Raw genomic sequence first — 26,657 nt, 5'->3', positions numbered from 1 at the left:
AGAAATATAACTAAAAAGTCCATGCCCTTTGACCCAGAGATCTTACTGACTGGTATATAATACTCCCCAAAGAAAGAACAGTCTCATATACACTAAAATATGCATAGCAACAATTTGTGGTATTAAAGACCTAGGTGAAAAAGTATCCATTAATTGAGTGAATAGCTAAAAAACAAACAAAAAAAATACGGTATGTGAAAGTGATGGAATATTACTGTGTCATAAGAAATTATAAAGAATTCAGAAAAGCACAAGAAGATTTATTCATATAAACTGATACAGACTGAAGTAAGCAGAACTGGAAAAATACTGTATACCATAAAGAGAAGGGTAAAAAATCCACTACCACCTCCAACAACTGAATACTATAGAAGTAAAATGACCATGGTTGACCCAGAGAAGAATTAAAAAAATATACCTCCTTCCCTTTCATCTCACAAGTTAGGGACTCTGAATGAAGAATGTTTCATATACTTCATAAACTTTCTGACATGGTAGGTGTGTTGCTTAGGTTTGCTGAACTGGTTTTTCTTTCTTTTTTAATCTTAATTACACAGTAGTGTTTCCAGGAGGGAACTGCTTCCTGGCATTTCATGGGAAATTTAAATATTTTCCTAATCCTAAACCCTGAAAAATATCAGTTGAGAAGCTGGAAAAATGTGTTGTGATTCTCCTATGAGAATTAAAGGCTATCAATCAATCAACAATTACTGGTTTGAAGTTATCCACTGACTTCAAATCAACAGCAAGAGGAGAAAACCCTGAAAAATAGAGTCAAAAGTTAAGGTCAACTGCTGAGAACTGAGACAGGAGAACACAGAAGAGAAGTAGTCAACATCTAATCCGTCTGTCTTACTTGTAATTTTAACTGTTGCCATGTTTTAAGTTTGTGTTTGTGGCCCTGTATGCTGGTAACGGTGAGTCATTCTTGCAAATAAAATAAATATTAACAAGTTTATATACACAGTATACTTTATACAAATACAATCAGTGATATTTCAAGCAATAAGTTTTGGAAGCAAAATAAAGTCCTTAGATGGGGGGAAGGAGGGGAGAGAGAAGAAGTGGCATGGTATTCAGCCAGGATATGTCTGGGGAGTGAAATGAATCAGAGCTGGCACCGACACTAAGAAGTAGTGGGCAAAGTGAGGCAAGTCACCAATCAGAACAGTGGCACAGTGGCAAAGCACTAGTTGTAGAGTAAGAGAACTTGGGATCAAACACTGCCTCTGATGATTATTATTTGTGTGACCATAGGCAAATCACTTAACCTCTCTGGGTCTTATTCTCTCATCATTAAAATGAGGGAGCTTGACTAGATGGCCTTGAGGTCAACTTAAGATTTATGACCCTATGAAAGTTTTGGTTTTTTCTTTTTAAATAGACTTAAGAAACCTGAACATGTTCATAAACAGAATGAAAGAAGACACAGGAGAAGATGCATGAGAAAAGGAAGATTATTGCTTACACAAGGCCCTTGGAGGAGGCAAGAAAGTATGAGAGGGATTAAGCCTCCGAGGAGAGAAGAAAATCAGTAAGGAGGGGAGGGCTTGAAAAAAAAGATGAGCTATGTTTTGGCCATGTTAAGTTTGAGATGTCTATGGGACAGTTAATTTGAAATGTCCAAAAGGTAATTGGTGATGCAAGACAGGTCAGGCAAGAGGTTAGGATTTCAGATCAGAGAATGATCTGCCTAGAGATAATTGAAGGCTGGGAAGTAGAGACGAAAAAGTAAGATCTCCTCAGAAGTATAAGTTTTCAAAATCTTCTGTCAATCACCTCTTCTCCATGATCATGCTCTTCTTGACACTCTCTTATCACTAGGTGTTCATGACACTGCTCTCTCCTGGTCCTCCTCGTGCCTGTCTGACTTCCCTTTCTCAGTGTCTTTTGCTGTATCTTCATCCAAGCCATACCCATTAACCCAAGGCTGGGTCTTGGGCCCTCTTTTTTTCTTCCACTATACTATTTCACTTGATGATCTTGTCAGCTCCTATGGATTCAATTGTAATACCTAGGTAGATGATGTTCAGGTCTACTCATCCAACCCTAATTTCTTTGACCTCCAGCTTCACATTTCCAACAGCCTATTAGACATCTTGAACTAAATGTCCCATTGACATCTTAAACTCAACATGTCCAAAAATTAAAACTCATTATCTCTCCTCCTAAACCTTCCCCTCTTTTATCAAGAGCACCACCATACTTCTAGTCACCCAGGCCTGCAACTTACGTGTCATCCTCCACTCCCCCCCCCACCCTTCACATCCAATCTGCTGCCAAGTCCTGTTGATCCCACTTTTGCAACATCTCTCCTATACCCCCACTTCTCTCCTCTGACACTGCCACCAAAGGTCAAAGCCCTTATCATCTCACATCTAGACTACTGCAACGGCCTTTTGTTTGATCTCCCTGCCTAGTCTCTCTCCAATTCAGTCCATCCTCCAATTAGTTGTCAAACTGATCTCCCTACAAAGCAAAGGTCTGAACATGTCACACATCCTGCCCCAACATTTCAATCAACTCAGACCCCAATTATTTCCAGGATCAAGTATCTTTCATAAACTCTCATTCCTACCTTTCCAGTGTTCTTACACCTTATTCCCTACCATGTCCTCTGTGATCTAGCAACATTGGCTTTCTTGCTCTCCTCCAACCAGACAATCCATCTCCCAACTCCCAGCATTTTCATGGCTATCTTCCGTGCCTGGGATTCTCTTCATTGCCACTTTCTAGCTTCCTTCAAGTTCCCAACTAAAATCCCATTAATTGATAAATGATGTGTATTCTGACTGTTCCACCAACCATTCCCGGGAGTTTCTCCCTCTCCTCCAGCCTCCCTATTCCCTGAGATAATAATATTGAAATCAGGCCAATTAATAACCCTACAATGGCCTCTCATTGTTCCAATAAAAGGAAGAGTCAATCAATGCAGCAAACTTCATTGTTGTCTTATTTTAAGAATTTGCCACAGCCACCCCAACCTTCGGCATCCACCACCTTGATCAGTCATCAGCCATCAACATCAAGGCAAGACCCTCCAGCAGCAAAAAGATCATGACTTACTGAAGGCTCAGATGATAGTTAACTTTTTTTTTATTAATAAAGTATTTTTAATTAAGGTATGTACATTTTTTTAGACATATTACTATTATACATGTAACTTTTGTATACACAGAGAAACAAAAAAATTCAAGTGACTCACTTTATTGCATTATGTGCTTTATTGCAGTGGTATGGAACTGAACCTGCAATATCTCCAAGGTACGTCTACATTTATTTGTATGTTGTCTCCCCTATTAGATAGTAAGCTCCTTGAGATCAGGAACTTTTTTCCCCTTCTTTTTATCCTTGAAATTTGGCACAGTACCTGGCACATAGCAGGTAATTTAATGTTTACTGACTTGACAAACAGGTCCAAAAAAGAACTTGTAATATTCTGCCCCCATTCCCCGTAAACCAAGTGTTTCTCCAAACTTTCCCATGTCTGTTGATGATATCACTATTCTTACAATAACCCAAGTTGACAACCTGGAAGTTGAATTTTCCTTCTCCCACAGTTTGGAAACTCATCACCTTAACCTGGACTATTAAAAAACAGCCTTCACTTTAAATTAGTCTCCTCACTTCCAGTCATTCTCCTCTCCAATTCATCCTTAACACTACTGCAAATTCCTAAAGCACAGGTCCAACCATATCCCCTATCCCTCCAGCTCAAACATCTTCAACACAAAATCTTCACTTGGCCTCCGAAGTGCTCTACACACTCGCCCCTCCGTGCCTTCTCCATTCCAGTTCTACCTGGGCTGCTGGTTGTTCCCTATACATGAGGATACTCCAAATGTGCACCTCCATACTTTTCCATAATTGGCCCCAAATTCCTAAAATGCACTCCCTCCTCACCTCTCTCTCAAAGAATCTGACATCTTCTCTCAAAGCATAGAAAGGGGGCACTCCACTCCCCAGTTACTAGCACAATCTCCTCAAAATTACTTTGAATTTACTCATTTGTGTATGCAATATATCCTCCTACCCTCTTGTCCCTGCCTAGAATGAAAAATCCTGAAGGCCAGGCCTATTTCTGTTTTGTCTTCAAATGTACATAAGAGGCACTTAAATTTGCATTGAATTAAACTGAGGAGTGGGAATATCACCCAAGTTTCTGTAGAAAACAAAAGGCATTAGAGGTTCAACATGCAGGCTGAATTTTTTTATACAAAGTTCAATACAGATACAGGAGAGGTAAGATACTGAGAGAATTGGTTACGTAGAACAAGTTAGAAGAACCACTATCATTAACTGATAGTTCTCTAATGAAACTTCTTTCTTATCTAGGATATTGTACCACCCTCTACAGCTTCTTAAAGGAACAGTGCCATGAAATGCTGAGACCCACATACCAGCTATATATCAGGAGAGGTTTGACTCTAAGTATTCAGAGTCAGTTTAAAAAGCAAGTAGTAATCAAGGCTAAGATGAGATGTTAATAAGCTGAGAAGCGATCAAACAAATAAGTGTACACCCAGGCAAAGCTATTGGACTGGACCAATTGTTGGTTTACTTTGAAATCATGTCCCATAAGGAGTATCTACTTTATAAGTTGCTTTGCAGACAAAAAATATGATGGAATGGAAAATATAAGCTATGACATCATTATCTCTTTCCACTAAAAAACTCAGGCTCAGAAAAGTTTAATGACAGTCACATGGCTAAGAAGTGGCAGAAATGAAAACTTCAAAATCAATAAGCTTTTAAGAGAGCCAGGTCGTGAGACTGGCACTGGGAACACAGACAAAAATGAAACAGCCTCTGCCCTGAAGGAGCGTGCATTCTATCAGAAGGAACAACACATACATAAATAAGTATACATGAACTATTTTTAAAGGTAAGTTTATGGGAAGAGGGGCATTAGCAGCTGGGAGGAAAGAGGAGAGAGGCCTCCCACACAAGTGGCACTTTGGCAGTTTTAAGGAAAGAAGAGATTACAAAAAGGCAGATGTGATACGGGAGCACAATCCAGGTAGGAGGGCTGGCCAGGACAAAGTCTAGGAGATGGGAAATGGAGTGTCATGTAAAAGGAACAGTGTGGCTTGGCAACAGAGGGCAGAAAGGGGAGTAATGTACAATAATGTTTTAAAAAGGTGGAGTTGGAGCAAGGTTGTAAAGGGCATTAAAAGCTAAGCAGAGGAGCTTATATTAGATGCTGAAGGGAAGAGAAAACTATTGGTGCTTAATGAGTAGGGGAAATGTCACGTTCAGAACTTCACTTTAAGAAAATTCCTTGACAAAAGCAAATAAAGAAGATGGAAAAAAAAAAGGAAATTCCTTTAGCAGGGGGTGAAGAATGGATTCATAAGGGGAGATTTGAGGCAGGCAGCTCAATTAGGAAGTTAGGACAACAATAATCCAGGCAAGAAGTGGTAAGTGCCTGAACTAAGGACAACTATGTGAGTAGAGAGAAAAAGAAAGGGGTAAAAGGTGTTTTGAGGATAAAAGCAACAAGATCTAGCAATCAATTGGATATGTATAGTAAAGAAAATTGTGGAGTCAAAAAGAAAAAAAAAACATTTAGGTTGCAAACCAAGTAACTGGAAGGCAGTAGTGCCCACTATTAATATAAGGAGATTTGGAGTGGGGGAAGGGTGAATTTGAGGGGAAGATAAAGGAAGCATTCCGTTTTGGACATGCTCAGTTGAGAAGCTGAAGAGGCATCCAGTTTTAGATATCCATTAGACAGCTGAAAATACAAGAATGGTGCTCAGCAGAGAGACTAGGCCTAAATATATGGATTTGGGAGGCATCTGCATAGGGCTAACAATTAAACCCATGAGAACTGATGCAGTCATTGAGTTAGAGAGGGAGAAAAGAAGGTCCAGGACAGAGTCTTAGAGGATACCTAGAGTCAGGGGTGCAATATGAATAATGAAATCAAAGGAGATTGAGAAAGAAAGGTCAGATGAGTAGCAGAAGAACCAAAAGGGAGTAGTATCATGAAAACCTAGAGATAAAAGAACACCAAGGAAAAGAATGTTGTCAATAGTGTCAAATGCTGCAGAGAGGTTGAGAGGGATGAGGAATGAAAAAAGCTATCAGATCTGGCAATTAAGAGATCATTTCTAACCTTGGAGACAGCAGTTTCATTTGAGTAATGAGGTCAGAAGCCAGATTGCAAAGGGTTTAGATAAGAGTGAAAGAAGAAGCACAGACAATGGGCATAAACTGCTTTTTCTAAGAGTTTGGTTTGAAAAGGAAAACATAGGGCAACAGTTTGAAAGGGGTGGAAAGGTTTATCTAGTGACAGTTTTTTCAGGATTGGGGAGATGTTGGTCGTAGTGGTGGGACACAAGCCAGTAGATAAGGAAAGGATGAACATTGGGGGGGAGGAGTGAAAGGGTGGAACACAGTGGAAGCAACATATTGGAAAAATCAGAAGATGGGATCTAGGATGCATATACATAGGTTGGTCTTGGCATTTAGGGTTATCTTTTTATTTGAGACTAGCGTAGAAAATACGGGATGACATCAAAGAGTTCTGAAATGAAGAAAAGGGCAGAACAGAGAGCTCACAGCAAATGGTCTCTATTTTCTTGATAAAGTAGGATGTGAGGTCCTCACTTCAAAGCACGGGGGAGGGAATAATGTGAGAGGTTTAAGGAAAAAAGAGAGGGCTTGGAACAGACCCTGTGGAGAGTGAAATAGAGAACAAGTGAGTAAAAGGTTTATCTTGCTGCAGTGAGGGCTCAGTTAAGCTTAGAAAATAAATCTGTGGTAGACCCAGCTGGCTAAGTTAACTTGTTTCTTGCAGATCTATTCAGCACACAGGAGTGAGAGGGTGTGGAGATGGAGTAAAAGGAATCCATGGTCCGGGTTTCGCAAGATATGAGCATTGAAAAGATAGAGTAGAACTGGTTAACTATAAGGTCAAGATTGGAAAGGGAAGAAAGTGAGATTAGAAGAAGGGTCACAGCCTACAAGAATACTGAGGGAAGAAGAGGTTAGAAGTCCCAGTGAAGACAAAGAACAGATTTAGGACACCAGTCCAGAAGCCTCATAATGGAACACTATACTTCCTGATAGAGAGATGATGGAATCAGGGTGCAGAATGACATTTTTTTTTCAGACTTGGTCAATGCAAGAATTTGTTTCGCTACACAAGTTTCTGACAGGGGTTTTTTCTTGCTTTCCCTCTTGGGGGGAAAGAAGGTGGATTTTTGTTTAAAAATTTTTAACTTATAGGTTTAGGAAGGTTAAGACACACAGAAAGACAGAATGATAAGAAGTAATGAGATTTCAGAGTTTTGGATGACTGAGGTAGAACACTCATCAGTGATGATGAGATGAAAGTCATGACCATGGCTTTCCGTGCAGTTAAGCTCAAGTGGAGGTGTAGGTCATGTGAACTGAAGAAAATGAAGAACTGAAAAGTCAGAATATCTGAATGGACATCAAAGTTTCCAACATAAGGGGAGGAATTGAATTGGAGATAAAGAATGTCAACAGGTACTGAAGTCCATGCAAATCTCTTAGTTAACCTCACCTATAGAAAAATCTGGTTATTTGAACCATAAAACTATTTAAAGGGAATTATTCAACTAGAGGCACCTTATCCTAATATTATATATCTAATACTTGTGAAGGGACAATAGTAAATGCCAAGACTCTTAACAATAATCAAGTAGGGGCAGCTAGGTGGTGCAGTGGATAGAGCACCAGCCCTTGAGTCAGGAGGACCTGAGTTCAAATCCAGTCTCAGACACTTAACACTTACTAGCTTTGTGACCCTGGGCAAGTCACTTAACCCCACTGCCTAGCAAAAAAAGAAAAAACAAAAACAAAAAAAAATAATCAAATGAATATATTAGGCAAGGTATTTATGTGGCTCCAAAGCAATTCCATTTCTATAACAAATTAATATTACCTTTCACTAATATGCCTAAGTGGCTTATCATTTAATTTTATCATTACCAAGAACCAAATGGTATTGTTAGTTCTACAAAAGAGATCCAATATTGGCTTTCTAAATTTCAAGACCTTCATTGTTACGTGTACTTTTAATAACACTTTCCTAAACTGTAGCCACTCCTTCATTTTCACGCCTTCTACATTTGTTTGTAAATCCTCAAAAATAGTTGTAGTTTTACCAACTAGTAAATCAATCAATCCTGGTAAGATATAAAAGATCAAACAAAGAAACTCTGAAATGAAGATTAATAATTCTGCTTTTCCCAGAAAATTAACACAGTGTAACTACATGATTTCTGGGAAAGCAGAACAGTGAATCACAGATACCAAACAAGAATAGCAGGTGAATTTATGACAGCACTCTGCCAAAATTAGTTTGGAGTCCAAAAATATCTTATTTAATCTCAAACAAATATGCTTTATTTACTCAGATAATTATTGTTCTTTCTCATAGATATTTTAACTATTTCTTCCAAAGGCGGAACTGCAGGACAGAGGTTGGAAAATACATAGTTGTCCTGCTCCACAAGCCTGGATCATAAGAGCCTAATTCCCTCGAAAGCTTATATGCCTTTTAGCATCCATGCATGCTCAGTCATACATTTTCGAAGCTTCAGTTTCCTGTATTACTTACTTCAAAGAACACCTGTATTACTTACCTCAAATGGTTATTGAAAGGATCAAATGAGATACCACATGTAAGGAATTTTGCAAATGCTACATAAATGTCATTACAGTTATCATTACAGTTTCGCTTCCCTCTTGCTGAGAGACTGAGTGTTGCGACAGAATAGAGCACTCTGGCTTCAGAGTTCAAAGACATGGACACAGACAGGTCTTAACTCTATTACCTGTGCAACTTGGAACAAGTCACATAACTTCCCTGAGCCCCAGTATGCACATCTATAAAATGAGGGCGTTGGACTGGATAGGCTCTAAGGTCCCTTACAGCTCTAACGCTACGATCCTAGGAACAAAATCAACCTGTGAGTTCTTATCGCCTCCACTATCCAATCCCTTAGCCAGGTCTGTCACTTTGTACTTCCTTCCTAGACTGTTTTAGTCAACATTTCTTTATTGTTGACAGTCCTGGACCTCCTGTCTCTCCTATCCCTAATATTTTGCCTAGTCTCTCTCACAAGCAAGAAATAAGTTCCCTTCTGTTTTAAATTAAGTCATGTAGCACCTCTTTCAAAAAGCTTTCCTTGATTAACTCTACTCATTCTTCACTAGTGACAGCTTCCTCCTTCCTAAGCCAGGCTTACTTTAGAACTTTCCCAACTCCTGCATTTCCCCTCTTGCCATAAAATACTCACACAAGATGAGTAAATCAAAGGAACTGTTTCCATGTGGCTTTCCTGGTTCCACATAGGAGATTCCCAAAAGGCTGCTTTTTTTTTTCCTCTAAGAATTGGTAAGTTAACTGAAATGGAATACAGTGCCCCATTTCACTAGTTAAGTTCCAAAAGCTAACACATTCCTATAAGTATTGCAAGCAGCAATATGATACGGTGAAAAGAGCACCATTACCTCATTATTTGGATTTGGGTCCCACTACTATCACTGTATGACCTTGAATAAGTCACAATCTCTCTATGCCTCAAATTTCTTCCTCTATAAAATAGGGATAATAACACTGCACTACCTACCAAAGAGGGTTGCTGGTTCAAAAGAGAGTAACAATGGCTCATATTTACATAGTACTTTAATATTTACAAAGTGCTTGATATACACTTTCATTTGATTCTTCTAACAATCCTGAGGAGATAGTTCCTATATATTATTGCCATTTTAGAGATAAGGAAACTGAGGCTCGGAGAAATTAAATGGTTTACCTAGTGTCACACAGAGAGTTATCAGAGAGAAGAGTGAAATCTAAATCTTCCCTACTTCGAAGCCCAGTGCTTTCTCCACCATACCATGCTATTTTTCACAGATGTGCATAAAGCATCTTATGCAAGCTATTTATTATATACATTCATGATTGTTTAACATCTCCTCCAGAGCAACCGATCAAGAAGTATTTATTAAATGCTTACCATATGCCAGATATTGCACTAGGACCTGCAGCTACAAGACAAAAACTGAAATAGCTCCTGTCCTCAAAGAGCTTACATGCTAAGGAGGGACAATATAGGGAAGACAGCATGTACATATGTAGGTGTATACAAGATATATACAAAACAAATACAAGCTAGTTTCAGGAAAATAAACTCCAGAACAGGGGTCAGCAAAACTCTGGCTTGCCACCTGTATTTGTATGGCTTATGAGCTAAGAATGGTTTTTACATTTTTAAATATGAAACTTTATTTTTAAATGTTTTGCATAATTATGAAACTTTTAAGATGTAAAAATCATTTTTTCCTCAAAAGCTGTACAAAAATCGGCTGCATCTGTAGTTTGCTGACCCCTGCCCTAGGATATTCACAAAGGTTTCAAACAATCCCTCCTCCTACTGAAACCAGTAACCCAAAATATCATCGATTTTCATGCTTTCATCAGATTCTAAAAATGCAAACCAATTTTCAACTTAGAGAACTGGGGTGGGGAAGACAGTGTCTACATTTTTTAAAAGTTGGCTGTGTACACATAACTTCTCTTCATACTTTTCTAATACCAAGTTAGCAAACAGATTATTAAGATCTTATCAAAGCAAGATAAAATGAAGTAGAAGCTGCAAGACCTCAAACTATAAATGAAATAATAACACACTGCTTTCCAGTTGTGGCACAAGGCACAACTGTAACAGTATAGCTTATTATGAATCATTTATCATAACTAAAGTATGCAGAAGGCATGCTACTGGAGTGACTGCTATAAAACATGGCAATGTACGAAGTGCAAATACATGTTGTTTTTATGATTCGATTTTTCATAAATACTACCCTTCATGAGAAATCTCAATCTCTTCTGTCCTTATTCATAAACCATTAATTTGTTTAAATACTTCTGATGACTTGGATGATGACTTCATATATTATCTCAAGTAATGATTTCAGAAATTCACATAATGAAATGTTTCATGTTACTCATTAAAATATATGCATTTTAGAAATCAAGATGATTCTTATGTATTCCTCTTGGTTTCAAGTTTAATATTACATGTTATGTAGGTTTATTAAATACCTGCTGATTTTCCCTTTAAAATAACTTTATAAATAAATCACTTTATAAAAAAATTTTTACTTTATAAATTTAATATTAAAGAAAAATTCTATTCTATATTTGGCAAGTATACTTTATTTATTCATATAATTTTAATTTCATTTCCCCTCCCAAATAGTTGTAGCATAAATTTCTGAAACATAGTTCCCCTTTAGCTTCCGTTATAAAAGGGGGGGGGGTTTACATGTGTTCTTACAAGGGAAAAAAAATTCCCTAACAAAACAAATGAGAATTTTTAGTGAAGTTGTATGGCATGCTAATCCACTGCCAGGAATTGCAGACTTAACCCAGCAGCCTAATTTTCTTTCTTTTCCTGCCCAGTCAGCACTCTCGTGAGTCCTGGATTTTCCCTCTGCCAATGGATATTCCTGGATCTCAACAATTTTTCCCTTGCCTAGAGTCTCTAGGCTGCTCCTTGGTTACTACCTCTTTTCTTTATATCTTTGGGAATTTATAATGTCAAGCAGAATGGCACTGAAATAACACCCTTCACTGGATACTCTAGTTCAAAATTCTTCAAATTAAAAGTCCAGTTGATATCTAACTTAGTTTTGCTGAATTGCTTTTTTTCCCTCTATCTTTTTATTCTGTTACAACAGATGGCTTCATGAGTAGGGAAGGGAGAAGGACACACTTGGAAATAAAGATTATGTAAAAACAAAAGTGACAATAAAAAAACAAAAAATTTTAAAGTCTATGCAAAATGAATTTATTCCCTATTTTATCAATTGGGTAAATCTGAAATTATGCATATAATTTAATTTAGAGTAAGGGATGCCTATGTTTCAGAAATTAATCATTTTGCAGACTACTGTAATATATGATTTTTTAATAATAGATTTTATGACTTCATGTTTTTAAAAAACACAGATACAAAATTGAGACCCTAGAGAATAGGGCTTCAAATTCTTCAAATTCGAACTTTTTTTTCCTTTTTGCAAGACCCATGGTAAAAATATCACCCTTAATTGTCAGCTGTACAATGAAGGAAAATTGCAAGTTATTGAGTCAGCATTTTTCAAATCACTTGCCAGACATCATTTTATTTAAACACCTTTGAAGGTAGAGCATTGTTTTTATCTATGTGACATTTTTACTTCTAATGCACTTCACATATTATCTTATTTTAAACAGAGACACAAAGATTGGTTTCAACAACTAATCATAAAAAAAAACTAATCACATTGATAGAACAAATAACACCTACAGGCTTCTCTAAAAGAAAAGACCAATTTTAAAAGTGTGTTTAATTTTATAAAACAGAGCTTGAAATTATCAGTTCCCCCGTCATTTTTTTGCCAATCAGAACTTTCAAACTAGCCCTGGTTGACAGTCATTACTAGCTTACCCAGAAGACAATAATTATACATGTTTCTCAGAAATCTTGAAAACACTGATGATATACAAGTTTTACAGTGGCTCAGGTTTTGACTAAAAATGTTTGCTGCTGATGATTATTCAGGTCTATAAAAAGAAAAGGGAAAAATTCTAAATCTAAAATAGGACCAGCATTACGTTGCAAAAATCCATTTAAGATTAGTAAAATTCTAATATTTAGCTTCAGGATTTCAAAAGTCATTACTAAAAATTAATATATTTATTCCCACTATACTGGAAATTTCATGAAAGCCAGAGTGTTCCACTCAGTGTTTGGAAGTACAGTACTACACTAATCACCTATCTCACACAGAATTTACAGCAGCATTGGTCAGACCTTTAGTATTTTTGCTTCAGATTTTATCTAGATCGTGCAAGATACACCTAAGGAGAAAAAGATCTTTACTACACAATCCTAAGCCCAATTCTCAATATAATTTGAGACACCCTAGATGCCTAAAGACTGTCATGAACAGCCACTTTCCAACAGCTTTTAGACCATCGTGTTTCTAAGCACTTGCTCCAAATGTTCTGGACCCACTTTACCTATGTCTAGGAAAAATGCCTTTAAAAGCAGTCCTTCACCAACTCCCAGATGCTGTCCAGCTGCAGATGTTCACTTGCCTCCTTTTAAAGCCCAGAATCAAATATTACAACAATAATTCCATTTACATAGTTCTGCTAAAGATATACTTTCCCACCTTTAGAGGTACATAGTACAAGTATTATTATAATAATTTTTTTAAATGAAGAAACTGGTGCTCAGAGAACCAGCCTGTAGAAGATCCCAGAGTACGAAGTACAGACAGGACTCAAATCCATGTCCTTTTACTACAAAATCTAGTGGGTTTTTTCTACTATATTATGCTATTTCTCTAAGACAAAAATTATTTGGGTCTTAGTGTCTTAAGATGCTAAGATATAAAGGTGTGTATATACATAAATACATACATAATTTAAATAAACTACAACATTACAGCAGGGGTTCTTAACTCAAGGTCCATGAACCCTAAAGGCATCAATTGAGACCTTTGAGGAAGTCTATGAACTTGGATGGCGGGGGAAAAAAAATCTTTATTTTTTCGCTAACCTCTAAGTGAAATTTAGCATTTCATTCAATTAGGAATGTAGGCAGCAAACATTATTCTGAGAAGAGGTTCCTAAGTTTCACTAGACTGCCAAAGGGGTCTATGACACACACAGACACAAAAGGTTGAGAACCCTTGCTCTCTAGGAATATATAATAGTTATCACATGTGAGAGAGTAGCAAGAGTTATGAGACCTAAATTCTAAAACAAAACAAAAAACAAAAAAAAAGAGTTATGAGACCTAAATTCTAATCCCACTCTTGGATAAATCAATTTTCCTTTGTATACTTATTTTCCCCTCTATAAACTGAATTACATCTGCTCCTACCCAGTACATGGAAATTTATAATTACAAACAAATGAAACAAGAGATGTGAAATGCAAGAAAGTTGTCTAGAAACCAAGTATCTGTTATCAATAAAAGGTATTAACACTATTTTCTCTCCAGCCTCTCTAACCAACATTTATGAAGGAAAAGTGTTCTGGACAACTGTATATCTCTCATACCAACTCTTATCACAAGAAGGTATTATTTTTGTCATATGCCTGAAAAACTTATCTTCTAGTCCTCTATTTCCACAACCTTTGAAATAGTTCCTGTGACAACAAATAAATAAGTTAAGAGATGCAAAACAGAAGTGTCTTTCAACCAAGTCTCCCTCCCTAACATTCTTTACCATGTACCTTTGGGAGCCCCACCACCACTCCCTCAGAATTCAAGGGCTGCTTGAGTGGTAGCTAAATATATAGAAAAAAGAGAGCTAAGGTTACTATGATCATTATTTTCCTGTTCCCCAAAATGAGAATTCAACTTAAAATTCTCTCTCCTTAGAAGTAAATACAAGACACAAGCTCACTCTTTCTCAATTGAAGGCATATTTAAGAACCAAGATGTATGAATGAATGGTATTTTGCTAGGTAAAAAGTCAAGCATAGGACTGGGCTTCAGAAAGAGGAATGGGAGCTAAATACCAGTTGACTTAACTTGAAACAAAAGACAACAGGTTTTGTTCTCTAGACTCACGAGCTTCTAACATAGAAAAATCCCCAAAGGAAGCTGTTCTGAGAACATTTAATGACATATTATAGCACTAGAATTTACAGTTGGAAGGGATTTCTAATCTAACCAAGTCATTGTAGAAATGAGGAAATTGAGGGGGAGAGGGGTTAAGTGTCATGAACACTCCATGGGTATTAAGTAACAGAACTAGGATTTGACACCAGTCCTGTAACTCCAAATTCATCCCTTTAATTCCAAATTTATCATTCTTTAGTTGTGTGCCACTTGTACCTTCTAAGGAATTAAGAATTTCCATCTTTATATCCACAGTCTACAAGCACATAGAAGCACAGTTAACCCCTACTTAGTAGGCACTTAAAAAAATGAAGAATTTGACAAAAAATCTGGTGAAAGCAGAGACAAGAAAAGACTTGGACACAGGAAATTCAGGGAATAGTTTAGTAGGTCTTTTTGACAGGATTGGGATAGTGAGAGATAAAGCTGGTTCAGGCCAGACTGTTGGACGCCTTTAATTAGAGGAAGGGAAGGGAATACAAATTTATATAGTCTTCTATGTACCAGGCACTGTGACTTATAAGCACTCTACAAATATTATCTCATTTGATCCTCACAACATTCCTGTGAGGTAGGAACTATTATTATCCCCATTTTACAGTTGAGGAAACTAAGGCCAACAGAGGATAAGTCACTTGCCCAGAATCACGCAGCTATGGTGTCCGAGACCAGATTTGAACTGAGGTCTTCCTCACTCCAGGCCCAGTGTTCTATCTACTGCACCACCTAGCTACCTTCAAATTACCATTTGGACTTTGATAATCAACTGAGAGCTACTAGATGCTTTTCAGCAAGGAAAAAAAGTTCCCAAGTTTGTTTTTTTGTTTTTATCACCAGCAACAGGCATATTACTTAACAGATGCTTTTTAAATAAGATTAGAGCTTTACATTAATAATTCTGGCAGTGGTCTATCCACTAGAAGAGATTGGAGGCAGAGAGACCAGTTAAAATGTTACTCTACTCCAATACCCAAAGGATACGTAACAATCTCAACAAAGGCGATAACAGTAGTCAATCGAGAATCATTTATTAAACATTTACTAGGTCCCAAGGGCTAGGATACAAAGCAAGGCAAAAACCTGGTCCTTGAGCCCTCAAAGAACCGCCTAATAGGAGACTCGATACACCAAAAATTACACATATAAGATATATACAGTATAATGAAACATAAGAATCACAGAGAGAAAGGGGTGGGGGAGGAGGAGGACCACCGAGAAAGACTTGCTACAGAAAGTGGGATTTGAGCCAGAAAAAATCTGAGCTTGAAGAAAGCCAGAGAAGCCAGGAAAGGAGGCGAGAAGAAAGAGGATTCCAGGTACTAGGGAAAAACTAATGAAAAGGCAAGGAAATGAACAAGACTGATTAGAGAAACATTTCAGAGGTAGAAATAGATGTTACAGGACAAAATGGCCCGGCTTTGGTCCAAGGAAGGGGCCCCGGATGGGCTTTCTGGGCCTCCGATTTCCCCTACCCAATGATCCTGGGCTCACCTCTGACCCAGCACCCCTATAAAATGAGGGGCTGTGAGTCTGCAGTGACCCAACCATGACCTTGTAATTCCAGGCAAGCTAGGCGCTGGAGGACCCCACTGACCTCTGCCCCTCCCCCCTCCCCCGCAAGCGAAGGGCCCTGCGCCCCCAGTGACCTGGGGGAAGGCCTGCCTCCAGTCTCCCCCTGTCCCCCACTCCATCTTCACCATACAGCAGAGACAGGCATGGGAAGAATGTCGGGCTCAGGTCCGAGGCACGCCTGCTCAGAGGGCGCAGCTCGGGACTCAGGCTGACAGACAACAGACGACACACGGCCCCAGGGCGGTTGCTCCGCAGGCGGCGGTCGAGGAAGAGCGAAGTGGCCGGTGTCGCCGCCGCGTCTTCCCTGCCTGACAGACGAAGAAAGCAGCCAACCCTGCACGGCCCCCCGCCACCCCGCTCCGGTCCTCCCCGTCCGCCGAGGTGCCCATCACTCACTGGAGGCGCTGGAAAGAAAAAAAAAGAGACGACGGAGGCGGGAAACCCGGGAGGACCCAGCAGCTCAGCTCTCCATCCCTCCGCTCTCGGGCTCCCTCAGCCCTAGCACCGACCGACGCGAGTCACGTGCCAAGCCCAAGCAAGTCAGCTGACCCCTCCGCTCTTGTCGACGCCACCGGCCCCGCCCGCGCGCAGCACAGATCTGCGCCTGCGGCGGAAGGGGGCGGGGCTTCGGGAGAAAGAGGGGGCGGGAGTGGGGGGGAGGGGGGGAAAAGGGGGGGGGGGGGGAACGGGGGGGGGGCAAAGCGGCGAAGGAGAAGGGCAGGACGGCGGGTCGGACTCTGCCGGTCAGTGTGATGTCTCGTCCGCCTAGAGGGCAGCTGTGAAAATGACTCTCCTGCTCCCTTGTAGGCTTGCTCCGGGCCCACCCCTCTGCAGGCCCAAGTTTGGCCAGGTGCCGGCCTTCCTCTCGAGGGGACGTGGTCTCGGAGCCTGCGCCACCAACCGTCGTCGAAGCCCCGCGGTGTTTCTGTCCGGAGCCCCAGGCCGGGAGGGCGCGGGGGCGGGGGGTCCCGGCCCCCTCCACAACGGGGCATTTCATTTCCGTCTTTAAGAAGCTCTGCCCCGAACTGAACTCGCTGCTCCGCTGGGGAGGCACCGAGGATGTTCTGGGCGGAAGAGGTCATCTTGCCCAAACACTTTTTTGTTGTTGTTGTTAACGGATGAAGAAACTGAGGCACCAGGGCTAAGGGATCTGCTTATATGGACGCTGGGCTGGTTGTTAGTGGCAGCGTCAGGGCCCTGGGATCCCGAATCCCTCAGTCCATTCCACCATGCTGGTTATCTTTGTTACATTTATGTAATACAAAGACTGAGGTTCTTACTTTGTACAGCTAGATCCCAGGTGATGTAAAAAATGAATCCTCTGACGTGGCATGTATTCTAATTTGCACTATTTGAAGTTATAATTTATATGTGAAACATGTAATGCAAATTTGATTAACACCACTTAAGAGGATTCATTCATTGTAATCAGGGCCCATCTGCAATATTATGGGCAGCAGCATCTTGTAGTAAGCCTAGCATATTACACTTTACACAGACTTTTAGAAAATGCTTCTATTTTCAATAGTGTGGTGTAAATGATCATGCTTTCTAATGGATCTTAGTATGGGCAAGAATTTCCTTTTTGGAAATTTTTTGACTGGGCAATGGGGTTAAGTAGGTCACACAGCTAGTAAGTGTTAAATGTCTGAGGTCAGATTTGAACTCAGGTCCTCCTGACTCCAGGGCAGGTGCTCTATCCACAGAACCACCTAGCTGCCCCCAAGAATTTACTTTTTTTTTTTTAAAGAGATGGTTAAGTTCTTATTTCTACTTTACAACTCCACACCTCCACCTCAAAAAAATCTCGTTTCTTTCAAGGTTTAGCTCAAATTCTACCTCTTACTTGAAGCCATTTCTGCCCCCACCTCCTGCTACTAATGCCTCTTCTCCACCCTTCCCCGTTTAGCTTGTATTAAATATTCTCTGGGCCAACTACCCTAAAGTCAGACCTCTAACTCTCCAGCTAGGATTCTTGGGGGTACCCCTGAGGGATTGGGGTGAATCTCTGAGGTACTTCCATTACATATTGTCTATACTCTCTAGGAAAGGGGCTCCCTGGCCTCTTTCTGCAGAAGAATCACTCTTCCCCTTGTTTGAAAATTTTGCTGTCTTAAGCAAATCAGCCAGGGTATATTTTGAACACACTCTTTGTCCTCAATCCAGAGTAATGCTGGGGTTCCCTAGAAAGCATGAGCATTGATTGTCCTTTCAACTTGTTTCTCCAGTGCCACATAAGAATCTCAAAACAGTTGAGGCATGACCATGTACAACCCCAATATACAGATGAAAATTACAATAGTCCCCAAATACAAGGTTATGCAGATTCAACAAGGAATATTTTACAAAATTTAGGGGAAATTACTGCTTATTTGGTACTCAACAAATGCCTTTCTTGGTGCTCAAAATAGCCTTCCTCAATCAACGAAAGAAAAAAGAAGATAAAAAGACAATCAGCTTCTTATCTTTGAATTCCTGTAGAGCTGTTTAGACCATGTGGGGCTCTTTCCTTAGGATTTAGGACCTGGAGCAAGCTAGAAGTTACTCTCCCCCTTAGCCTCAGATGACAGGATAAATCACTTGTCCTAGTGCTCGCAAAGCAGCTCTGGGTCTTGGGGGGGGCCTGGGCACTCGCTTTTCCATTAGTGCACCCTCTGCTCTGAACCCACATTCACAGAGGGGGCCTAATTAATTCCAACAGAAAAGAAAATTAAACTTTTCATTTCAAAAGGAAAACAGTCTCAACAAAAATCCTAGAGCCAAGTATGGACACTGTGATTAGGGACCTGGGGGTTGACTAGAAGTCAGCCCCTCACCCTCTGGCAAGAAACCAAATGCCATGGGCAAATCCCTTCCATAATTCTCTCAGCACACAGAACCATCTATCTGTTGTCGACAAAATTTTCTGAGTGTCCCTTTCTACACAGGACAGAACCAAAATTTCTCTGCCTATGATGAAAAAATTCCCTCAGTTACAAGAAATTTTCCTCTCAGTCCTTATTACAAAAAACACCCAAAATTTCCCCCCATGGATCTCTACCACTAAAAAGGCACTCCTACTAGAATTCCAAACTTACCTAATAACAGGACAAGTAGGCTCAGAGAAAATAGCAAACAAGGAAAAGGAATTAAGCACTAAGAGTTGATAACTAGAGTGAAGTTGAGTAGGCAAACCTAACTATAAAATTGCAGTGATGAGAATCTCACAATAAAGAAACAATCTAACTCGCTTTAAACATAGAAGGAAAGAAAAAAAAAGAGCGTTTCTCAACTAGTTACTATCATTTTAAGTGATCCAAGTTCTATACTACTCATATTTGTCTCAATATCACTACTTATACAGGATTCAGTAATACAACACATATCAGTATTTAGACATTTAACATCAACAAATGCAAAAGTCAACAAAGGTCTCAAAAGGAACTGACTTGTACATACCTCAAAAATGACTTACAATTACAGCCTAAAACAGAGAGGGAGAAAAATTGCCAGTTCTTTAGAATAGCAAACTAGGGTATGTTATAATGAAAGATCTGGGTAGAGAATGTCTCTAGAAGTGTCTACAAATGCAAAGGACCCAAATTTTATTCCAGATGAGATCCTACCTGTAACAAGTACTCTCTGGCCTTCCTCTTCCAGAGCCAGGCCAATTACATCTACCCCTCTGAGTTCTAGGGGGTATCCCTGAGGAGTTTAGGTATCTTTGCTAAACCATGGATTCAACCCTCTATTCCAGTGTAGTTTCCTCACAGTTGGCAACCAGTGACTGGTGTCCCAGTTCCATTTAAACAACACCGATTAGCTTTTACAAAGGAATATTTACTTCAAAGATACTATAAGAACTGAAGTACAAAAATTTCACTAATACCCCAAGGGGCACAGTCTCCCCTATATCACTTCAGTCTTTTGGGTGAAAGTGGGCTTGGTCTTAATACAGTTTTTTTACATAGCATTGGTCCCACCAAGTTCAAGGCCTAATGTGGCATTGCTGCTGGATGAGTCCTTGTCTCAGTTTCCATTGGCCTAGACCTGACAGGGATGTGCTGTCATACTTGCACATGGAGAGAACCAGTTGTTAAATTTTCAATGTGACCATTTTATACTTTGGAAATTGGCAAAAGCTACAAATTAGGGATTTATTATTTTCTTGATTATCTAGGTTTAAGAAAATAATGGTGAAAATATTCAAAATGTAGATTAAATTTAAAGGTGTGTTCGGCATGCAATCTCTGCCCTCTCATCCCAAACCAGTTGCTAAATATTTTAGCAACATACCCCTACGTTCCAGAGGTTGCTCCTTGAAGAGTTAGTGCTGGGCAACATATGTACCTCAATGCAGAGGGACTGAGGCTTTTCCCCTTATAGCATTGTTTCTCTTCTCTGACCCAAATACTATGAAGCAGGAAAAAGTCAAAACCAAGAAAAGAGGCAGAGGTTTTGCTTGATTACTGCCTTTTGAATTAAGCAATCAAAAAGGATCCTTCTCAGCACAGGTTAGCAGATCAGTCAGTCTCAGAAGTTCTGTGTATGCTGCAAAATGTCTCCATAGTACTTCTATTGCATACCATTACAACTCTGCGGGAAGTAGGATTCCCCAGTCTCTTTTGTAAAGGGAATTGCATCAGTGGCAAACATGCATAGTATTAAGGACTGGGCTCAGTGTCCAATCTCCTATAAGCTACCTGAAGGCAGGTACTATTTTAATTATGTCTTTGTGTCCCAGGGGCCTTGCACTTTTTTTTTCTTTTGGGATAGTACCCCTGACTAATATAGGGAGCCCTTGATGAGGACATTCCTTCATTAATGCAAATGATACCTTCTTTGTAACTTAGAATCTTAGAAAGAATTATGCAAAAAACTAGATAGGTTATCTCTAACTGTTAGAAAGTCCCTTTTTGCAGAGGTGGAACCAAGATGACAAAGAAAAGGTAGTGACTCACCTGAGCTCTCCTTAAAACTCTTCTGAACACCTTTTAAAAATGCCATAAAACACTTCCTGAAATGACAAAACCACAAAAGGACAGGATGAAATAATTTTCCAGCCAAAGACAACTTAGTAGGTAGGCAAGAAAGCTCTGTCATACCTGAATGAGAGTGGAGCACAGTCCAGCATAGGCCATGCCAACATAGACCCAGGCCCCAGCAAACTAGGAGTAGGCCTTGGAAACCACAGAAATTGCAGTAACAGCAGCAGCTGCTGCTCCTGGAGCTGTCAACCCACAGATGTAAGGAGGTTGAACAACTAATCAGAAAAAGATTACAGGGGGTCTCTTTGCTGGCAGTGGGGGAGGATTCTGTTGCTTTGCCCATACTCAGATCTGGGTCGAAGTCCTAGGTGACAGTCAACCTTGCTTTTCAAGTTGCCTTTTCTGTAAAATTTTTTAATGGAGTGTGTGTGTTTCATGTGCCGGTACACTAGTCTAAATCCTATATAATATAAATTTTTCAGAGCCTATAGGAGAGAGAGCCTCCCTCTTTCCAGCTTGCTCTCGCTTGCCAATGATCAAATAAATTTTTTTGAAAAATTTTTTCAGGTTTTGGGGTTTGTTCTCGTGAATACAATGGATAATTTCAAGAAGAGAGCACTAAAAATAGAGAGGATCAGGAAAGATCTTATTCAGGAAGTACCACCTGACCTGTGCTTTGAAGAAAGTTGAAATTTTACAAAGTGGAGATGAAGAAGTATATTTCAGATATGTAGAACCACTGTGCCAAAGTATGAAGGCAAGAGATGGATTGTTGTTTAAAGGAAACAACTAACAGATCAGTTTTACTAGAATAGAGAATTGTGAAGGAAAGAAGGAAACAAGCATTCATTGAGCACCTACTACATTACAGGCACTGTGCTAAGCACTTTACAAATATTATCTCATTTGATACAACAATCCTTGTAGGTAGGTGCTATATTATGCCCATTTGTTTAGTCATTTCCCAATCAGTGGGTGGATTTTCAGTTCTTGGCTACCACCAAAAAAAAAAAAAAGTACCGCATATGGAGCTTTCTTTTTATCAATGACCCTTCTGGGCTATTTTTGCCCAGCAGTAGAATCACTGGGTTAAAAGGTATGATATTTTACTCCTTTATTTACCTAATTCCCAATTACTTTGCAGAATGATTATACTAATTCACAGCAACACCATTAATGTACCCATCTTTTTGATAATACCTCCAATATTGACTATTCTCACATTTTGCCATTTTTGCTAATTTTCTGTGTTAAAAGTAATAAATACAATAGTTTATTGATTTACCTCCCCCCCCACACCTTCAGTCTCATTCTGTTCTAATTCATCCTGCATTTTGTTGCCAGAATAGTCTTTTTGTTTATATATTGCCTTCATTTCAGAAAACATAACTATCTATTGAGTCATTTCTTGTAAAGAAGAATAAAAGAAAAGGTGGGGGGAAAGGCAGTTCATAAAAATTATTCAATATACAAACTTGGTTTAACCATTTATGCAATTTTCCACACCCATAGTCTCTCACCTCTGCAAAGAACATCTCTTCTGCAGGGATAAGTATAGTCATAAGTGAGTTTTTTGTTATTTTTTCCCCATTTACGTTGTTGAAATCATTGAGTATATAATTTTCCTGGTTCTGCTTTTTTCACTCAGTATCAGTTTGTCTTCCCATGTTTCTCTGAATTCTTAGCATCTATTATTGCTTATGATGCAGTAATTCCATTGCATTCATGTAGCTTTTTCCTTAACTATTCCCTAACAAGCATTTATTCTCAGTGTTTTGCTACCACAAAAAGTGCTGATATGAATATTTGGGGGTATATGTGACTTTTCTTTCTATTTTATTCTTCCTTGGAGAATATGCCTATCAGTATAATTTCTGTATCAAAAGGTAGAAACATTTTAATTACTTTTTTAAAGCACAATTCCAAATTCCCTTCCAAAACATTTAGACTAATTCACAACTCCTACAACAATATTTTAGTGAGACTGTCTTTCCAGAGCTTCTCCAACACTAATTATTCTCATCCATGTGTCATCTTCAGAATTGATTTGGGTAAGTTCCTTTATATATTGGCCATCAGACCCCCTTTAAAGATATTTGATGCAAAATAAAAATTTCCCCCAATTTACAATTTCCCTTCTTATCCTAGTTGCATATATTTTGTTAATGCTGAAGCTTTCAATTTCACATAATAAAAATTACCCATTTTTTCATTTGTGATCTTCTCTAGTTCTTATGTGATTAAGGATTTTTTCCCTTACATAATTGTGTCTAAATTTATGGATTGGATATGTTGATCCACCCAGCCCACACTCTATGAAGGCCCATGCCCCCTAACCATCATTCTGAAGTATAACTGATCTTGTTCTCTTCTAATTTTTTTTAATAGTGTGACCTTTAATAATCAAGCCTCAATGGTGTCATATGAACAACAAGATGGAAGACTAAACATTTTCTCTGATCTATATCATCTCTCAAATCTCTCCAAAACAGAAATTATGTGCTAAAAATAAAGCAACTTCAGCTGTCTCCATGGTCTAGGACAGTGATGTCAAACTCAAATAAAAAGGAAAAGGGCCCCATTAAACTGAATTATAGGTAAGGATCCCTGTGGGATGTATATTGACTTAGAAAATCACATATTAACATTATCCATGTTCTACAGTACATTTTAAAAGGGTAGCTAGGTGGCACAGTGGATAGAGTTAAGGGCCTGGGGTCAGGAAGACTTGCATTCAAATCTGGTCTTAGACACTTGCTAGCTGTGTGACCCTGGACAAGTTACTTAACCCTGTTTGCCTCAGTTCCTCATTTGTAAAATGAGCTGGAGAAGGAAATGGCAAACCACTCCAATATCTTTGCCAAGAAAACCCCAAAAGAGGCGAGGAAGAGTTGGACACAACTGAAAATAACTAGACAACAACAAATTGTATTTTTATTTATTTTATTAAATATTTTTCAATTATATTTTAATCTGGTTCCTGCCTTTAGGGAGTGTTGTCCTATTGCAAGAAGCCATGCTGCTAGTGTGTTTGATATCTACTGTCTAGGACAACTGGAATTCAAAAGAAAGTTGAAAAAAATTGAACTGATACTTACCCACAGCTCACTCATCATCCCTCTCCACCCGCCCATGCTGCGAGCAGCATACTTGACCCAATAACCAAATACATGACCCTGCCATAAAACCTCACACCCCAGCCTTCCTCCCTCTCTCTAGTGCCATGTGATCTGGGGTCCAGGCTCAGCTTGAGTCACAACAGCCAGTACTGCAGCAGTGCTCCAGAGCCCAGAAGTTTGCTGGAGCAACCACAGCCAACCAGCTAGTGATACAACAGCCTTTCAGGCTGTGCAAGTCTGAAAGTGTGCAAGTCTATATTCCCAAATAGTTTATTAGTTTTGTTGCTATTCTGAATTTTCTTATTATTTTCTACTGGATTTTGTCATTGTTGTATAAAATTGCTGACAACTTTTGTGGTTTGTTTTGTAATCTGCTACTTTTCTGAACTGCTTAGTTTCTTTGCTGATTCTCCGGGATTTTCCAAGTAAACCATCATGTAATCAACAGAGATTTTTTTTTGTGCTTTGCCAATATTTATGCCTTTAATTTCTTTCTCTTATTGCTACCACATGCATTTCTAGAGAGACAGCATTGTGCAATTTTTAGGGGACTAGGCTTTGAGTCAGGAAGACCTGGGTTCAAATTCGAACTCAATTAATGACTTTGTGACCCTGGGCAAATCATTACCTTCTCTGTCTTAATATCCGTACGTAAAATGAGGGAGTTGAACTTTTAGCAGCTCACCACTATCTGGAGAATAAAATCCAAACAGTTAATACTAGCATTCAAGACCTTTTCACAGACTGTCTGTGCACCACTGGTCCTAGTGGTGCATGCCTATAATCTTTGCTGCTTCTTAGGTTGAGTCTTATGGGTTGCTTGAGCTCAGTAATTCTGCACTATAGTAGAGCTAAAACCAATCAGGTGTCCACACTAAGGCTGGTGCCAATGTGGGCACTAGAACTCCTGGGAGTAGAGGACTACCAAGCTGCCTAAGGAGTAGAGAACAAGCTTAGAGAAGAAACAGAGCAAGCCAAAGGTTCGTGCTAACCAATAGTGGGCCCAGAAGTGGTCACTACACTTCCATCTGGGGGTGATTGGAAGAAGCAATTTCAAAAAAATCCCAACAACAAGAAACCCATACCTTTCCAGTTATCTCCTACTTTCTTATTTATGTATTCTATGTTACAGTTGCTCTTTTCTACTTAAAATTTCCCAAACGCACCTTGAACTTTGTTGCTTCTGGGCGTTTCCTAATAAAAATCCCCACTTATTCTTTGCCCTGGGGTTCCTTCTCCTTCCATCTCCAGTTATCTAAATCTTTTAATATCTAACCAAAATCTTTCTAAAGGATCTATGATCAAGCCAACCAAATAATACTCTTTTACCTCTGGGCTCCTATTACCTTTGTTGTATGTGCTATTGATATGGAACTCATGCCAACTTTGTATTGTGTTTATTTGGATACTTTATTTCTCCAACTAGTTTATAAGTTCCTAAAAGCAAGAGTTTATCTTATACTTCATCTTAGGCTTTCCAAGTTTTATAATCTTGCTCTAACCATTTCCTCTATCAAAGATTCCTATTTCTTCTATTTCCATTGAAAACCTACTCATTATTCAAGGTCCAGATGGAATGTCTTGGTACCTATAAAGCTTCCTTGATGATTTAGGCCAGAATAGTTATGTCTTCCTTCTACCTCCTATAACAATTTGTGCTTCCCTTCCAGCACTTTTCTAATACTACTTTGGTTACTACTTTGGTTTATTTGTACAGCTTGTTTTTACCCTGACCATATTGTAAGCTCCTTACGTGTGTGAACTGTGTCTTTACTTATCTTTGCAATTTCCTCAGTACTTAGGACAGTGACTTCCATAGACACTCCATGAATGGTTATTAATTGAATTTTATTCTTTGTATTCTTCACAATGCCTTGCACATAAGTGCTCGACAAATATTTATTGAATGAAAGATCCTGCTGCCACTCAGCTCCGTCACTGTACTTATAGGGAGCTGAAAGTCTTTTCTTAAAAGGAAGACTTCTATTTCTCATCAGCTATACACATCGTGTTTGCCATTCAGCTCCTCTTGTTTCATAGACATCCATGGTTATGTCACAGTGCTTGAAGCTGAATTGCAGAGAAAGCTTAAAGTGCTTCTGTTCCCCTTGTTGCTTAAGATTATAATACTTATATTCACTATACAGCTATTACAATTCTTTAGATATTCTGGTGTTCCATAGCCTGAAGTACATATTAGACATAATAGACACCACACTCTTCATAACCACCATAGATGGGGGTGGGTGTAGAGGGGAATGGAGAGAGAGAGAGAGGGAGGGGGAGAGAGAGAGAGAGAGAGAGAGAGAGAGAGAGAGAGAGAGAGAGAG

The 26,657-nt window shown here is 39.2% G+C and overlaps 1 protein-coding gene across 2 annotated transcripts in view; it reads right to left on the bottom strand.

Moving 5' to 3' along the window:
- ATP6V1C1 (ATPase H+ transporting V1 subunit C1) overlaps nt 1-26,657 on the bottom strand; it is a 147,089-nt gene that overhangs the window by 42,440 nt on the left and 77,992 nt on the right. The window contains exon 2 of one of the 2 annotated variants that reach the window (XM_027849968.1): nt 21,182-21,237. The gene's annotated coding sequence lies outside the window, so the exon portion shown is untranslated. Of the gene's footprint in view, nt 1-16,637; nt 16,761-21,181; nt 21,238-26,657 lie in introns of those variants that run through there. The other variant, XM_027849967.1, reaches the window with a different exon arrangement.

The sequence above is a fragment of the Vombatus ursinus genome, unplaced genomic scaffold, assembly GCF_900497805.2.
Source record: "Vombatus ursinus unplaced genomic scaffold, bare-nosed wombat genome assembly UNPS02008961.1, whole genome shotgun sequence".
NCBI lineage: Eukaryota > Metazoa > Chordata > Mammalia > Diprotodontia > Vombatidae > Vombatus > Vombatus ursinus.
The sequence above is the reverse complement of the archived record's forward strand: the minus strand, read 5'-3'. Positions and strand labels throughout refer to the sequence as shown.